Raw genomic sequence first — 9,544 nt, forward strand, 5'->3', positions numbered from 1 at the left:
GCTTGAAGGAAAGTTCTTTGGAGGTGTTGGACGCCTGTTTGTGCTGGGGAGGTTGGCACTGGCACTGCCCAGTGCCAGTGAGCCCCTGAGCCCTGACTGCTAGAGCTGTGCTGGGAGGTGTAAATGCTCTGTTGCACGCAGGATTTCCAGTCTGTATTTCCAGAAATTCCCCATGGAATTCCCATCCCCACCGCCCTGAGGCCATGCCAGCCTCTCCCACCCATCCAGGTGTGTCCCACCTGGGCAGAGGCACCGGGCAGAGGAGCTTTTCCCGGTGCCTGGGGCACATCCCTCACTCTGTCCCACCCCTCAGGGACGGTCCTGCCACAAAATCAATCGGTGGCTGTTCCCTGCTGTGTGTTTGTGCCGGGGCTGCAGATCAATCTAACTCACTTGGATGAATCCACAAGGGGAAGGAATTTAGAAAGGAAAAATGCCTCGGTGATGCTCAGCTTAGCTTGTTGCTATGCAACACCGTGCTGTAACCATGGCAACCCCCCGGAGCACCGTGTTCGGCCCCTTTCTGGTACAGGCTGGAAAGAAAATGGAATAGGGATCCTGGGGGCTTCTCCACACTGGGTAAGGATGGGCTCAGTAGCCCAAATTTGTCCCAGTATCCTGCAGGTTTGCTTTTGCAGCTACAGCTGGTTATTTCTGCAGTTACTCCCTCACAAAAGGCTTGGATTTTCCCGATTTTCAGCCTCTGTATTAAGAAACCCTGGGCAGAGCAGCAATAAAACTGCAGGGAACCCAAGCAGGCAGTGGTTCCATGGAGCTGTGTTGTCCTGAAAGCAAAAGAGCAGATTTGTTCTGTGTTGCTGCTCCTGGTAAAGGAACAGGAGGTGTGTCCTTGCCTGAGCCTGTTCCTGCAGGGTCAGAGCGATTCCAACTGCCACAAAACACCACTCCCTGGCCTTACCAGATTCTTGTTGCTTCTCCTGGGGAAATGGCCCCAAAAGCAAGGGAAGGAGTGGGAAATCTTTGGGAGTGAGGTCAAAACGAGGTGTTCTGGGGCTGGCACAGGATGGGAAGCCCTGGGTGGCTGTGCCAGCAGATCTTCCTTTCCCTGCCCTGCAGCCTGCAAGGGGGGCTGGGGTGGGAGGTGGGGGCTGAGTCAGCTCTTCATGGTAGTCCCTTTACCCCCCTCAGCAGGGGAGTCTCCTTTGAAATGTGGGACCTGCCAGGACGCAGCTCGAGGCACATTGTGTTTTCAAGGATGTCATAATTATCCTTTCCCACTGCACCAGGAAGGGCAGAGTTCTTGCTCCAGAGGTCTGGTGCCCCCCTTGGAGGAATGCTCAATCCCCAGGACAGCAGAGCAGAAGGAACCAGCTGGAGACGCTGCTGCAGAGCAGATAATTAAAGAGATTGGAAAGAAAAAGCAGCTTTGGCGAAGAATGAACACGCACACAAGTAGGAGGCTTGGAGTAGAATATGATAAATGTTTGGGATTAAGCATTAAACCCAGAAGGGGAGAGTAATCTGGATCATTCCTGAGGAGTGGGAGTGACTGCCTATCCATCTGGAGTGTGTGACGGGTGTGTGGGTGAGGTGAGCTGTTCCTGCCCGTGCTGCAGATGTGCTGGAACAGGGAGGGGCATCTTCCAGCCTCCCAGGGGATCCCAAAACCTGCTGGAAGGTGGGAGCAGTGGTGGATAGGGCTGGTCTGTCCAGGCAGGTTTGCTGGCCGGGGTTAGAACAGCTCAGAGGTTTTATTCTGCTCTGCTCTGGAAGTTGCTGTGGGAAGGCAGCTCTGCATTTGACAGCAGTAATTGGCCTCCAGAGAAAATGAGAAGCCTGGAGCAGTTCTCCAGATGTGGAGCTGAACAGCAGCAGTGATGAACAGCCTTGGCTGCTGCCTGGCTGCAGGGACACTGTGCTGTGCTCCCGTGTGAGCCCAGCTCTGGGCAGGGCAGCTCTGGGGCTGCTTCACCCCCAGCTCTGGAGCCTGGAGCGGGTGGCACTGGAGCAGGAGCAGGACGTGGTCACTCCCTGCCAGCAGTGACCTTTCCATCCTCATCAGAGCCTCAGACACATCCCAATTCCACGAACTGCAGGTGCAGAGTTGCTAAGCAACACCACGATGGTGCAGCAGCATCCCGTGCCCTCACCTCTGGAGCTGCCCCCCCTCTCCCCAGGCACAGCTCCCTCCTTCCCCACTCCCTGGGAGCACAGGGAACGTGCAGGAGCTGTTGCTGAGCCCCATCAGCTTCTGCCTCCTTGGGAAACCCTGAGCAGGGACCTGCTCTGGGGCTGGGGTGGTTTGTGGGGGCTTCAGAACCGAGGGCTGGGAGATCAGTAAGAGCTGCTGATGGTGTGAGCCTGGGTGCAGGGTGCTGCCTAGAGCTGAGCCCGGGAAAGGCAGGGCCTGATTTTCCTGGGAAAAGCCTGGAACAGACTCAGGCAGCCTCTGGAAAGCTATTCACAGTTATTCTCTCATTTTCTCCTATTCTCCCTCGTTATTCTCTCAAAGTCAAGGAGTTGAAGCAGCTCAAGTCTCAGCAAGTGCCTCAGCTTTAAATCACAGGCCATGGTTCGATTCTGACCAAATACTGGGTTTTTAGGTCAAACCTGTAGCAGGGAGGGCTAATATTTATCTGCTGGCGAGGCCCAGCAGGGAACAGGCTGACACTCTCCTTTCTTCAGCAAAAATGGTGAGTTCAGGCCAAAATGTTGTCTCTCCTTTGCAGTGTCCTTTTGGCAGCTGCGAGTTTTGAGTGTCCTTCCCCAAACCACCCTTTTTTTCCTATGTTATTTTTTTTATGGCAGATGATATTTAGTCATTGGCTTTTATTGCAATCATAATTTTTTTTATGAACTTTGAGGGAACGCTGTTTCTGAGGTGATGGCTCTTCCACAGAGTTCCAGGCTGGCAGAACTCACTCACTAAATTCATCTTCCTCAGGCCAGTGTTTCACTGGCAGCAAATCCCTCCGGGGTCCCTTGTCCTGCTTTTAAAAAGCCATGAAATTCCCGTGTAATGGCACTCAAACAGCCCCAGTAAAGAGATGTATTAACCAGAGACTGAAATGCAGCCCGAGATGTTTGTGTTGCTGGGTTGAGATAACCAGTTATTGGCAGCAGAGGAATGAGATTGGCCACATTCAGTGACCAGCTGCTGGTTTTTAGGCAGTGAGCTCAGGACCTGTGTCCTCTCTGCTCTTGCTGCTTGGTGGTGTTTCCCAAGCATTATAATTGTTCTATAATATATATATATATAATTGTTAATGGTTATATTATAATAGAGGGAAAACAAGGATGCAGATGGACCCCAGCCCTCACACTGGGCTGCCAGCAGAGCTGAGCACTGACTCTGAACTTAATGCTATTTTTCTTCTCTCTTTTGGTTCAAATGCAAAGTTGTGGAGACCTTTCTGGGCTCCTCTTCACTGTCAGATTACAACTGGGTCCTCCCCTATGTGTTTGTGCCTCACCACAACTCCCTGTTCATTTGGGGGTTGTGCTGAATGAATAGTGTCTGGCTATTTGATTTTTTTTTTAAAAACACATTTGTGATGACAATAAATTAAATTGCTTTTTGATGTTTGACAAATATAATTTTTCAGCTTGTTTTTTTTTTCCCACGAAAATTGCAAATAAAAAAACCCACCAACAAGTCATCAACTCCAGAATGCAAGAAAGTGCATTTTATCAACAGAACGAAATTAGATACCTGTCAAAATACATTTGTCCTCAAAATAACTATTCATACATTTCATTTTCCTGCATAAATAGATACTCATCTGCTCTCTTCTGTCTGTCATTTGTTACTCACAACCCAGCACTGACTGTGGGAGGGAAATATTTAAAGATGCTTCCAAAGCAATGGGCAGGCTGGGTTTGTATCCTTCCCTCTGGCTTTCTCAGCACCATTCACTTTATTATGAACAAGAAGGGAAACATCTATTTAAAGTCAATCAAAAAAAATACTGTCTTCCAAAGCATTAATTCCTGGCTGCAGCTCCCTGTTGGGTTTCCAGCTCTTCCTCAGATGAGCAGCTCTTCCCAGGCAGGGCAGAGCTCCTGGGGGTGCTCAGGGAGACCAGAGGGGTTCAGCTGCAGCCTCTGGGGGAGGAATGGGAGCGTTTGGGGTCCCTTCCATCAGAACTGGGTGATCCCGGGTCTGTCCTGCTGGATTTGTTTGGAGGGCTCAGGACCTTTTGGTGAGAGACATCCTGGGAGAGACGGACAATTAACCGGCCCCAGGGAGGCAGGGATGGAACAGCTCCAATGTTCCAAGGAAGCACAGCACTCCCTCTGGGAGTGCTGTGCTTCCTTGGAACATTGGAGCTGTTCACAGGTTAAAATTCCTGCTGGAAGCAGGTTGGGAGGTGCCCGTGCCAGTGCATGGAAATATCAAAAGCCAAGCTTCTGGTGGCGTCTCTACCTCGATCAAAAGCCTGAAGATATCACCTGATGGGTATCACATGGAAACCAGCTTTGCAGCGCAGCCTCGGGGGCCAGTGGGATTTTTTGAGTTTTTATAAAGCTTTGTGGAGATAAAAAATGGTTAAACCTCCCTGCCCTGCTGCTGAAATTTGGGAGCTTTGCTCTCTCCCCTGCTCTGCATGACAGAGGCAGCTCTGCCAGGCAATTCCTGGGGGGGAAGCAGCAGATCACTGACTGAGTTTGTCTGAAGTGTGCTGCCTGTTTTTTAATTTGTCAGGCCCAGCCCATCGCCCGCCGAGGAGCTGCTAATAACATCTCATCTCTTGGTGAATCTTCCAGGATGAGCAGAGCACATCTGAAAATCAACGCACATAAAAGAGCCTTTTGACCAAAAGAGAAAACACACCCGCGTTTGAAACACTGCAGAACCAACGACTCTCATTAGCATCTGCCTTTCTTCTGGAATGGTCCTCGGGAGCGATGGGAGCAGATTTAACACTGTGTGGATCAAAGGAACTCAACAGAACAGCCCTCGTGCCGAAGTCACGGTGTCACAGCTCCATTCTTGCCAACAGCACCACGTGTGCTGCTTCTCCCTCTCCCACCATCTTCCTTTCAGCTGAGCTGGGAATTCAGGCAAAGGTTGTTAAATCCCTCCCTGTTGCCTCTGACCTTGCTCCAGTTTTACTTCTCTGTGGGATTTAATGGAGCTTTTGCCTAAAGGGGAAAAGGGGTGGATGAGGGGCTGGAGAGAGGTGTGATCCATCAGCCAGGTGAGCCTTCCCTCGCTCTGGGAGTTCACCTGCCTGTCTCCTTGTCCTGGATTTATTTGTTCCCCTCCTGCTCTCACTTGCCAGGCAGAGGCACCAGCAGGGACTGTGTTTGTGTCTCTCTGCATCTCCCCCTCCTGATGTTCCATTTCTGAATTAGCATTTAAATTAAGAGGGAAAGTGCAGGTGGGAGCTGAAGCCGTTTCCAGCACAGCAGCATCCCATGGGAATGCTGCCTCCTGTCTCCCGAGGTGCAGGAGCCCCGACACATCCCCAGCCCAGCTGAGGGTTTGCCAAGGGCAGCCTGGGTTAGTTCTGCTCCCGAGCACCTCGGGGTTCAGACCCACAGGGCAGGTGTGGAAAATACTCCAGAGGGTTTCCTGCAGGGCAGGAATGTGAGGAGGTCCTGTCCAGCCCCAGGAGGGTGCTGAGGCCCCCCAGCACCTTCCTGTGCTGCAGGGGGGGGCAGAGAAGGGGCAGGGGGTTTAACAGGGCCCAGCCCAGAGCCCCCCTGAGAGCCTGGCCCTGCTCTGCAGAGGTGCAGGAGCTCAGCAGCATCATTAAATACGCAATTTGGAGCCGAAATATCCTTTATCAGAAATTTATAACCCATTTAAAATGAATCCATTCAGGGCCCAGTGAGGGTCCTGGCTGAGGGAGGAGATAATTCCCCGGGTTTATTTATATAGTTTGATAGCTTTTATGCCAGGTTAGTAAAAAAAGAGTCTGTGCCAATAAAATACTTTCTCTGCTTGTAAAACTTGCGAGTGTTTTATCTGTGGTGCTGAATTGTTCTGCCTTTTAGCTTTATATGGGAACTGGTGGAGGGAGGAGAGACCTGGGTCTGCTTTGCTCTCAGCTTCAGCCTCTCTCCCCAGAGTCCCAAACCATCCCTTGGCACGGGATTTACTGGCATCTGAACCAGTGTTCTTCCCCTGTGCTGAAAAGTCCCGTTCTCAGAAAACATCAGCAAAATTCCCCCCCTCCCCGACTCTAAACCAGGTTTTTCACCTGGCAGGGAATGTCCTGCTCAGCTGCTCCTGCATCTCCTGCCCCTTTCCAGCTGCTGGACCTGCTCTGGAAAAGATCTCAAAGGCCTGAGCTGATATCAGAGTTCTTGGAGCAGATAAAAGCACGTGGATGTGTTACCAGCAGCAGTCTCCAAGAGAAAGGGTTCCAGGGGAATCTGTCATTTGGCAGTGCTGTTATGTAAGAAGTTTTATTCATGTTTCACCCAGATCCACCACTGCAAACACACGGATTAATGGAAGCGTTTATCATGTATACAGAGAAAAATAAGGTGATCAAATCAGAACGAATTTCCCCTTCCCGGGAGATAGCAGAGCAATTACGGGACAATGCAGCCTGTGAAGAACCGAGAGGGGCCATTGTCGGCACACAATGGGGAGCAGAAAGGAAACCGGGAAGGGAGAAGAAGAGCCGGAGGGAGAGACAGCGCCGGGGAAAGGAAGAGAACAAACTATATTATCTGTGACGGGGACACAGGCGACATCAGAGTGACAACAGAGGCCCGGCAGGGAGGGAACCGGGGCTGCGATACCTGCGGAGAACCGAGATCGTGTCTGGGGGAATAAACGCTGGCAAAGGGTGTGAGGGGCACTGGCAGAGGATGGGGTGCTGGGGAGGGGGCTGCCACAGGGAGGAATAGGGATGGGACCCTCTGGAGCCTGGCAATACCCACCTTCTGTGCATCCCAAAGTCCCTTCGGTCCCTTATGGGTGATGCTTTCCCTGCAGAGGCCAAAGCTGAAACTGCCTCGTGGGACCCACAGGAATAAATTGCCGCTGGCCACTTGTTTTATTGATTTGTTTATTGTGGGGAAAACAATTCATCACCCTCATCTCATTCTGTTCTTGGGGGAAAAAAAAGCGAAAAATCTATCCCAGTCCCAAGGCACCTCATGGTAATGAACATTTTAAATGTGTTACCGAGCTGCTTGTGTTTCCTGATGAGCTTTCTGGAAAATATGATGTTGTGTTTCTAATAATCCTGTTATTGAAGTGTTATTGATTTGGAGGAGAGCATGCTAACATGAATTCTTCTCAGGCCTCTGGATAAGGGCACACACTTGTGGGAGCTATTGCCTCTTAAGAGCTTTAGCTGAGCATAAGGTTCAGACAGCTTTGGGATATGTGACCAACATGGGCAGGGGGATGCAGCTCCACTGCTCCAGCTGGGAAATAGTCCAGTTCCTGCTCTGAGAGGGCCCAGCAAGTCTCCTTTGTGCATAAGCCCTGGAAAATCAGCAGTCCCACCCAGCCCTTGCTCTGGGTCCAGATGGAGCATTGGCCAGGGCAGCTTTTTGGAGCCTCCTGGCTGCCAGTGGTGCTGCTGGTAATTCCTGGTGTTCTGGATACACAAGGTGTTCACAGCTCAGATTACCCTGCTTTTCTGCCTGCCTTGGAGCCAGGCAGTGGAACACACCGAGCCTTTCTCCAGCTGACCCCTAATTACAGCCTCATTATTAATGCCCATTAGGCTGCTCCTCAGTTCCAGAGGTGCAGCTCAGCTCGTGTCCCCTGCATTTCCCTCCTGCCATTTCCCAGGGATTTCCAGGTGTGGAAAATACCCAGAGCCACACATGGGGAGAGATTTTGTGCCTGAATTGAAGCCACGTGCAATTACAGTATTTTCCAGACCAAAACTGCGGGCAGGTCAGAGAACAATGACCGTAAAACACACTAAGGGGAGGGGCAGAAGTCAATTGAAAGTTTGGAAGATTATTTCTGTTAATAGTGTGCTGATATGGAAATCCAGCTGCAGACAAAGAGGCAGGAGTTCACTCATGGGTTGTAATGATGGGATTTTAAAGAACTCCACACTAAAAAGGAAAAAAAAGGAGAACTCCCCACTAAATCAGGGGGAAAAAATGAATCCATTGGTTTTACCTGTGTATATACCTATATTATAAGTCAAGTGCCCTTGGAATCACTACCAAATAAATGTTATTTGTTATTGCATTAACCTGCATCTCCTTTCTGCCCTGTTCACTGCAGGTTCCTGACAAGATGTGAGGAGTGGAGGCAACAGGTAAATTCGGGCAATTTAGAGAACACAGTGCATTCCTTGGCATGGGTTTGGGAGTTAAATGGTTCCCCCATGCACTGCACAGCTCTGTCTAATGACTGTGAGTGAAAGCACAGGGCAAGTCAGAATGGGGTGCCAACACATTATTTGTCATAAAATTCCTTTTTCTAACTATTAAAGTAATAACTATAATCAATCTAAGCATGGGGAACCTTGTAAAACCAATTCTCAGCAAGTAGGTGCAAAATAACTTCTGTCGGGAGGATAAATATTGCTTTAAATGGCACAGGATGGGGATGACTAATGACACGTTATACACATATTAAAAGGCTGTTTGTATTTCCATGGCTCATGACAGGGAAGTGTGAAAGCTTCTGAGCCTTCACCAGCCCAAAGAGCTCTGGGTCCTGCAGTGCTGAATGGCTCAGTCTCCACTCAGACATCTCATGAGGTGCCACCAAAGCACCACCTCTCCAGCCCAAATATCAGGTGTAACCCCCTGTTTTAATGCTGCTCAAGGTGAAATTAAAAAAACAAACATCCTCAAATGGGTGAGGAGCAACTGCAAGGATCCTAAACCTTGGCTGTCTTGCTTTGCAAGGATTGTGGAGCAGTGGGAGCTGATGTGGAACAGCTGAGAGGTCTGTGCTCTGCAGGAGGAAGGTGGCCATGGGACAGGTGGGTGCCCAAAAAGCTGTCTGGATTCTGCTGGGAACAGTCAGTCAGGGGGATTCCACAGCACATTTAGAAGGGAATGATCTGATGAATAAATGGACTTCATCCCTTGCTCAGCTCCAGTGAGGAGCAAACCCCTGAAATCCGTGACTGCTGCAGGAGGGAGATGTTTCCCCAGGGGGCAGTTCTGTGTCTGGGAGGTTCAGCAGACACACCAGGGGGGCTCCCTGGGGCTCACACGGTGGGCACTGCCCCTGCCTGGGGTCCTGCTCCCGAAGGGATCATTCCTTTCTGTCTTTGGTTCTTGTTTTTTTGCTTCCCAGCCACCTCTCACTGGTGCTCCCTGGGCGGGGCAGCCAAACATTGGTGCAGAAATGGAGGGGAAAGGGGCAGCTGGGCTGAGAGGGAAGAAATCCCTGCTGATCCTGTCAAACTGACCCCCAGCTTTGCCCCGACAGGATGGTGGCAGGAGGAGGCACATTCCCTGCCCAGGGAAGACTCTGCCAGTGCTGCTCATGCAGGTGGAGGTGACAGGACTTGCTGCCTTGTTTACACCTAAAATTAGCAGTGAAATGAGGGAATATGATGCTCACAATTTCCAGACAATTAAATTTAAATCTGGCCATTTGCTGGGCTGTTCTGCAAGGTGCAGCCCAGCAGTT

General features: G+C 50.6%; 1 long non-coding RNA gene across 1 annotated transcript; it reads left to right on the top strand.

Moving 5' to 3' along the window:
* The first annotated feature begins 316 nt into the window (after positions 1–316).
* LOC135401908 (uncharacterized) lies at positions 317–4,931 on the top strand. Its single transcript, XR_010424967.1, has 3 exons — positions 317–579; positions 1,248–1,413; positions 4,667–4,931. It is a non-coding gene; the product is annotated as an uncharacterized LOC135401908 (long non-coding RNA).
* The last annotated feature ends 4,613 nt before the right edge of the window (positions 4,932–9,544 follow it).

This window comes from Pseudopipra pipra, chromosome 23 (genome assembly GCF_036250125.1).
Source record: "Pseudopipra pipra isolate bDixPip1 chromosome 23, bDixPip1.hap1, whole genome shotgun sequence".
In the NCBI taxonomy this organism is placed as follows: domain Eukaryota; kingdom Metazoa; phylum Chordata; class Aves; order Passeriformes; family Pipridae; genus Pseudopipra; species Pseudopipra pipra.